The sequence below is a fragment of the Perna viridis genome, chromosome 2, assembly GCF_037379345.1.
Source record: "Perna viridis isolate PV_CMFRI_1.1 ecotype Kerala chromosome 2, ASM3737934v1, whole genome shotgun sequence".
Classification (NCBI taxonomy): domain Eukaryota; kingdom Metazoa; phylum Mollusca; class Bivalvia; order Mytilida; family Mytilidae; genus Perna; species Perna viridis.
The window spans coordinates 62,458,984-62,467,910 of NC_142446.1; positions in this window are offsets into that span (position 1 = coordinate 62,458,984).

Genomic DNA, 8,927 nt, shown 5'->3' on the forward strand with positions numbered 1-8,927 from the left:
AGCAGAGAAAAGTGAATATAATTACCCTCAATATATTAGTAATTTCAAATTTAAAACCTTACGATGACAAAAGTCACAAAAATGGGTACGGCCAAAACAAGACGGATGGGATAGTAATCATGATTTAAACAAGATGAAAAGTTTTATCAAGTAAACAAGTTGGTTAAAATGACTTATTTGGTAATAAAAATTAAACATTTAAAATTGACTAAGTTATAAATTACCTGACTTAAGCCTTATTTACTACCATGTGGAGCATAGGCCACTGACAATTCCTCTCCATCTTACTTTGTTCTTTGCAAGTTGGTGTATGGTGTTCCTGTCGTACACACTTTCATTCATTTCTTTATAAAGAATTCTCCTCCATTTTGTTCCTTGTGATGTCCATTTTAGAGCTTGACTAATGATGTTACTTTTTACCCAAGCTATTTTGTAAATAGCAGGCTAGTTGAGGTTCGTAAGCTTTGGCTATCAACGCACCTTAGCGATATATTTGACATAAAACCATTTGGATTTATCTCGATGGCCTTGGCTGGCAATAAATCTAGAGGAAAGAAACCTTGACTACAAATCTCCGTATTCAGGGTAAAGGATTTGAGCAAAAAGTTGATCGCTCACTCTCATAACACAACAGGATTACAGCAACACAGTAAAAATTATAGTTACAGGTAAAAACTAAAAATATTTAAAAAAAAAAAATTATGGAGTGCCAAAAATCTATGAAATTACATTATTTTTGTTGGAGATACGTTGCAATGTAGAATGTTTCCCCAGAAAATCGCTACAGAATGGAAACCAACCAAAATTATACACTTCCCTATTAATTAGTCGCTAACAAATATGACACACAAAACCTTTTTACTGACGAACTCAGCTTTCTTCTAGGTTTGAAATATTATAATAATCTATTTTTGTGTCCATCCAAACGAGAAAAGGCGAGTGACATAGCATATTTCATTCAAATCCTAATGGACGATTTGTATTTGATTTCGTCTCATATTTTTTGGGGACTAGAAAATCAATTAGTAACTTGTACTTAAAATATGATAAAAAATAAATCCAGATTAGAGTTTCCCGGTACAATTCCTTCATTATGATGATTGCTAAACATCGAACTCAATCTCAGTTTCTAACAGCCTAATCTCAATTTCAGCTTTCTTTTATGATCACCTTTGCAACGTATTGTTGCTTTGCGAGACTGCGAACTATTGATGAGATAAACATCAGAAGTTTAGCAATTTCGTTATTTTCACATGATATTATTTTTACCTTTATTTTTGTATTTTTTGCTCAAGAATCTGGTACTATTTATAGGAAAGTAGGAATACTTCCTGATTATTATTGTTAACATCATTTGAATGTTTTCAGAAATTTGGAACCAGAAATGTCGTTACCACAGTTGAGACTAGAAGTAATAAATCACTTATTTAGATATAGTGTACTTCTTGGTATCATAATGTATCCTTTTGTTGTTGTTGTCATAAACATGATTATTATTGAATAGCTTTTGCAACCTAACTATAGGTAGGATATCGGGATACTTTTATATGTATTTTATTTATGAGGAGGGCTTTCTTATTGTCCTGATCATACCGCTTGCTTTGTTTTCTTTTACAGATATCATTTAACAAGTAAAAACTGTGTATCGTCTAAAGTTACGATGTAATGATCCAGTGAGGAGAAGTGACATAGATATTTTCATAACAACAGGGTGACTGATCTGTTCTTTTCTTTGTAAACATTCTGATAGACGAACCCGTTCTAGTTTTGTTTATTCAAGTCTCAACAGCTTATAAGGATTTTATATACTCTGTGTGTATGTTTGTAAAAGACAATTGAGTGATATGTTTAAACGAAGTTTCAGAACATAAGGAACATAGCGTGAATAACAGAGCCAATCTAGATCAATGCCGCTATCTTTATTATCCAAACCTATAAATGTATTCATCGACAAGAATCCATCAGCGACGGGTAAACTCAGACATTACATTTATACAAGTTATGGCGCATACATATTTTATTAAATGAATATCAGTTAAATGCGTTCGTAAATCTCATTAACTTGCAGTAAATTACAATGTTAACAGTGTCCGAAGAAATACAAGTTTACAAGTACACCTATCAATCATCTTGGAGACAGGAAATCGGTGATATTATTAATATAGGGTTGATAATTTACGCACCGAATGCTTAAATGATGCTGTTAATATATCAAGTAAAATGTTCATTTATTTCATAGTTATTTCCCTACGCAGCATTTGTAGGAAAATGACCGTAAATTAACAAAAATCGGCGTCAGAAACGCATTACTCCGCCATAGAAACAATAAAACCTGTGTTAGATTAAGACACGGGGTTATGGTAAAAACTTTTAAAACTTCGTTGAACTGCAAAGGAAGACGGTTTCTTTTGGAGCATATGCAAAGTTTTCTAACAGTCTATTTAAAAATATCAAAATTTGTCTGACAGGAACCAGGTCAGTCATTGTCGGTAAATAAAGGTATTATTTGGATAAGTGGGTGTTTTGAGAAAAGAGAAGGGACCTTACCTTACCACATGACCTGATTCGTACAAATGGTTTTTGACTGCTTTTTAATTCGTAGTTTTTCGTCTATTTTTTTTGGTAAACATGTGCTTTGATTGTATCTTGTCAGTGTTCTTGGTCTTGTCTTTGATCCCAGATTATGAATATCATTTTCCGTGTTCTAATAATGAATTTCTTGTTTTTATCTCGACTGGTTTGATTTGTTCAATCATACTTTACTTTTGATGAAGTCTATTCGAATCACTTCAAACAGTAAATACAATAAATAATACACTGGATAGAGTAATTGAAGACAATATTTATCAAATCAAAGTTAACTTTAACCCAGGGACTGGCAACAAATCAAAACGCATTGCGAATTAAGTGCCTTTATTTAAGTCAAACTGCAGTTTTGTTTTATTCTAAGCATATGCATACTAACAATGCATTTACATGCACAATCATCAACATCAATGCATTGAAAATTATAAGAATAACAAAAATATCAACTCTGAGTAACCAATTTGAAATGATTCTCATGAAACATCTTTGACTGAATTATCTACCCTTGCAGGCATCCGACAATATTATCTACAAGCGCAAAGCGTCAGAATTAGAAATAATTAATGACACAAAATGCGTGTGCATACCTAAAGCGACATCTTGTGTGTAATAATGTGTGTGTGTGTGTAAGTGTTGTGTTCCTTCCTTTGTTCATTTTTTGTCTTGCTCTTTGTGAAAATTGTTTATGATGTGCATTAATAATGATTGATGAAATAAGTATTCTATCAATGAATGTAAGGGGGCTTTTTTCAAATAGGAAGAAGCGGGTGGATGTTTCTTCGGGCCAAGGGACAAAAATACTGATATTAGTTGCTGGCACCTGGTCCATGCTCCCAGTTTTTAGTGGAGTCCTAGTTGCTAATTTGCTTTTGTATATGTGATTTTAGTTACTTTATGTTCTTTGTTGTGTATGTCTATTTTCATGTCTGGTCTTTGTCCATGGATTACATTCTTTTGATTACCGCTATAACCTTGGTTCCATTAATTACTCTTTCAAGAGACACATAGTACAAAAGAGATAGAAAAAAATTTGGAAGATGAATGGGAATCAAAAATTATTTTCAGTCATTATAACAGCAAGAGCGCTGGTGTATGTATTTTATTCAAAAAAGTTACTGATATGATAATACGCAATGAAATATGTATTCCTAATTGTAGATATGTAATTTTAGACCTCACAGTAAAAATAAGTAGATTTTGCTCTAGTTTCACTATATGGCTACGATACAGATGAACGCAAACCGTTCTATTCTACTTAACAATTTGTTTTGCATAAAAAAAATCTTCTGTACTATTAAGTGGCTTGATAAAGATTTAGATACACATAATGTATTACATGATAGGCAGAAAACTTGTTCAAGATATTATTCACTCAGACATATAAATTTTAGACCCTTGGAGAATTTGTAACCCACGTTGAAGAAAATTTATATGGCGCCTTAAAAACAAAGTAGGATTTAATAATTTTTTAGTTTCTTAACATATATTTTCATTACTCAAGAAAATTGATATCATGCCTGGGTATAAACTGATCATTCTGCTATTTACTTTTCCGGTATCTTTGGCTAAACGTGGGGAAGGTAATTGAAAGTTAACTTCTCAGCTATTGTTTGAAATCGATTACGTTGTTTTAGTAAAAAATGTGTATGAGATGCTATAAAAGAATACAGAATTTCTGGTGAAATAAATGACCCAATGAATATTGTATTGTCATGTAATGACCAATTATTTTTTGAAATCCTGAAAATGAAAATAAGAAGTGCAACTTTTGCTTGATAAGTCAAAGAAATAAAAGAAATATATCATGTGTATTGATGATGATATTGTAAAGTTAGAAAATCAATTCCTACAAAATCTTAAACAAAAGGAGGAAAAAGAAACAAGCAAGGAAGGCAAGGATATGCGACATTTGTCTAATTGGAGACATATTAGTTTTCTAAATGTAGACATGAAAATTGCTGCCTCTGTCATCGGTTCAAGAATGCATTATCTACTAAAATAAGTGATTCTTAAAAAGATTTTATTAAAGGTCGTTTTATTGGAGAAAATACCAGATTATTGTATGATCTCATGCATTATTTAGAACAGAATGATACGGAAGGCTTACTTTTACTTATTGACCTTGAGAAAGCCTTTGATTCTGTAGAATGGGATTTTATTGTAAATGCTCTTAAAAGCTTTAATTTTGGTTCATCTATTTTTAAATGGCTTGAGGTGTCATACAAATATGCAAAAAGCTGTCTTATTAATAATATCCTCCTGTTTTGATTTACAAAGAGGCTGTCGGCCGACAAGGTGATCCCTTGTCATTCTATCATTTTATTATTGATGTCGAACTTTCATCACTTGAACTTAAGTCCAATCTAATATACAGTTGCGATCACTTCTAACCTCTCTTCGATCCTATCAGGATTCGCTGTCATAGAAGAGTTCTAAACTGTCAAAAACTGTTCTGACCCGCGACACACCTTTTCAGGGTCTGTCAGGACTTCGGACAAGCTCTGTCATAATTTGTCATGGGTCCTGACACCCTCCTGTCAGGAACTGTTCTAAGTAGAACAGATACGTGGATTAGAAGAGTTCCTGACAGATTCTGACAGTCATTAGCTCGAGAATACTTCTCTGACTGAATTACATACAGTACATGTACGTGATTACGAAAAAAGGCAAAGCACCCGAATCCCGATTCGTACGACGAGAAGGAAGCCTTGCTATGTTTAAACTTGATTTTTTCAATTTTTACCCGACTTTTATGTATGGCATACAGTACCAAGAAAAAATATTGTCTGCCGTACTTGCTACGTCCCTTACTTTAAAGAACTTGGACTGATTTTTTTAATTGCAGATCTAAATACCTGTATGATACAGATTACTTATATAAATTGACATTTTCAAACAGTATATACAGAAATTTTAGACCTTTATGGAACGTTAAAGTGTTCACACTCATACAATTTGAAAAAATAGGACGTTTTGAAGAATTTTGACCGAAATAGATTAGTCGTAGTCACCCATATGGTAGTTATATTGCAAAAAATAGCATTTTAGTCAATAATTTTAGGCTCTCATGGAAATCAAAAGTGCTCACACGCATACATTTTGCAAGAATAAGACTTTTTTAAAAAGAATGTGGAGTCAAATGTGTCACAGCCTGCCACATAATAATTATGTTGTTAAATTTAGCATTTCAGTCATTCTTTTTAGACCCTAAAGCAAATTAAAAGTGTGCGTACTCATACATTTTGCAAGAATATGACATTTTTAAAGAATTTTGACCCAACATAATATGCAAATTAAAAGCGTACGCACTCATATATTCTGCAAGAATATGACATTTTTAAAGAATTTTGACCCAAAATAATATGTCACAGCTACCACATGATATTGATATTGGAAAATTAAGCATTTTAGTCAAAATTTTAGACCCTCATGGAAATTAAAAGTGCTCCCACTCATACAGTTTGCAAGAATATGACATTTTTGAAGAATTTTGACTAAAAAAAATGTGTAACAGCCACCACATGATAGTTACATTGCAACATTTAGCATTTCAGTCATTTTTGTTACACCCACATGGAAATTAAAAGTGCTCGTGCTCATCCATTTTGCAAGAATATGACATTTATAAAAAAAACATTGACTCAAACTAATGTGTCGCAGCCACCACATGATATTTATATTGAAAAGTTTACCATTTTAGCCATTAATTTTAGACCCTCATGGAAATAAAAAAGTGCTCGCACTCATACATTTTGCAAGAATATGACATTTTTTAAGAGTAATCAAGGGAACCAAGGTTATAGCGGTAATCAAAAGAATGTAATCCAGCGACAAAGACCAGACATGGAAAACAGACATACACAACAAAGAACATAAAGTAACTAAAATCATACATACAAAGTAACAAAAGCAAATAAGCAACTCTGACTCCACTATAAACTGGGAGCATGGACCACGTTCACCGGTAGGCGTCCTCTACTTTTCTAGAAACACCCGCCGAGTTGCTCATAAAATTCAAGTCCGGGGTAGACAAACGAGGAAAGGAAAACTATGACCCGTTGAATAAATCAGTTTTCATGGTGCAGATGGATACACCATAACGATCCATTTAAAGAATTTTGACTCAAAAAATGTGTCAGAGCCACGATATGATAGTTACATTGAAAAATTTAGCATTTTAGTAATTAATTTTAGACCTTCATAGTAATTACAAGTGTGGGCAAGAATATAACATTTTTAAAGAACTTAGACTCAACCTAATGTGTCGCAGCCACGACATGATAATTATATTGAAAAATTTACCATTTTATCCATTGATTTTAGACCCTAATGGAAATAAAAAGTGCTTGTACTCATTATTTTGCAAGAATATGACACTTTTAAAGAAATTTGACTCAAATTAACGTGTCAGAGCCACTTCATGATAGTTATATTGAAAAATTCAGCACTTTAGTAATTAATTTTAGACCCTCATAGAAATTAAAAGAGCGGGCACTCATATATATGCTGGATTACGACATTTTTGTAGAACTTTGACAGAAATATATGAGTCACAGTTACCCACATGATAGTTGTATTGAAAAAATAAGCATTTTAATCAATAGTTTTAGAAACTCATGAAAAATAAATTGCCTGCGCTCATATATTTTGCAGAATTTTACTGAAATAATGGTGTCACAGTCACTAATATGAAACTAACATTTTTAGTTTCTACATTTTCTACATATAACACTATGTAGGGAAAGTGGAAGTGTTATCACTCACATTCGTTGCTAAAAGTGGCATTTTGAAGAATTTTGACCGAAATATTTAGGTATCAGTCACCCATTTAATGCAAAATTGTCAATTTTAACATTATTTAGAATGATTTGTGACCGTTATGTTATTAAAAGTAGCTTTAACTCAAAAAGTATTTTTGTCAATCTTGAACTTCGTGAGAATTAAGGGCATCTGAAAGTTATCTGTTACGACTTTTACACTTAGAACAAAAACATAGACCTTTATACATGTAAACAATGATAATTTTTGAACGATGAATAACTGGACCGTGATCGACAAAAATTGGAACATGAACAATGATCGAGTGATTGTGGGATGATGATAACGACGAGCTCTCTACATATAATTGGAATTTCAATGTAAATTTTGAAAACAAGATTTGTTTCCTAATCGGGTTAGCTAATTTGTATAGTCACACAGTTTCATTTATTAATTGCGGACTTCCTGTTTTAAATTACATCACACAGAAGAAAAAGATTTAGTGTCAGGAACTGTCCAGAGGTATGACAGTTTAGAACAGTTTTTCGTATTTTCTTTGTCACGACCCAAGACATTTTTCTGTCAGGATCTGTCAGGGAATAGGACAAAAAGTGTCCTGACCCAGGACAGCCTCTGTCAAACCCTGTCAGGATCTGTCAGGATTTCCGTTCTATCTGATGTCGAAGAAAAGAAATCCTGACAGAATTTAAGAGTGGTTAGAAGTGATCGCAACTGTAAAGGAATTCAATGTTGATAATTATAAATCACTTGTCATTAGATGATACAGAACTGTCATTAAGAGAATCGTCAGAAACATTTAAAGCTTTTTATAATATATCTGCTTTAAAAATGGATAATTCCAAAACCAGAGGGGTCTCGATTGGAAATAATAAATATTCTAATCAATTTTGTGTGCAGATAAATCTCTTTATTGGCCACAATCTAACTTCAAACTTCTTTGATATTTCTTTCACTTTGTATACCAACAATGATTGATGTAAATTTCAAACAAGAATTCAAAAAATTTCTAAGCTTTTGACAAGTTGGCAACACATAAAGTTAACCCTTCTTAAGAAGATTACTCTCTCTTATTATATTATTAGCTCTTCCAAAAATAATTCATCTGCTGTCATCTCTTCGAAACATTCACACTGCTATATTGGATGAATTCAATCAATTATTGTTTTAGTTTTATCTGGGATGGGAAGACTGAAAGGATTAAAAGAAAAACCCTTATGGGGGCTTCCTCGAATGTGGCTTGAAGATGGTTCACCCTGAGTCCTTCACTACATAAATGAAATTAGGCTGGGTGAAAAGACTTTTGGAAAACATTTCTTGTACCTGACAAGCTGGCTGAACGACAGCTTAGGCATCTTGGAGGTTTTCGACTATTTAGGCTTGAAAAGGAGAAGCTTAAAGATGCTATAAGTGAAGTCACGAATCCATTTTGGAAGGATGTCATGTTTAGTTTATATAAGGTTAAACCCATTTTGAACATATATATGTATGATATACTTAGTTATGATATTTTGAATTTCGTGACTTTAGACAGTTTTCAGTAGTCAAAAAGTATTTAGAATCTG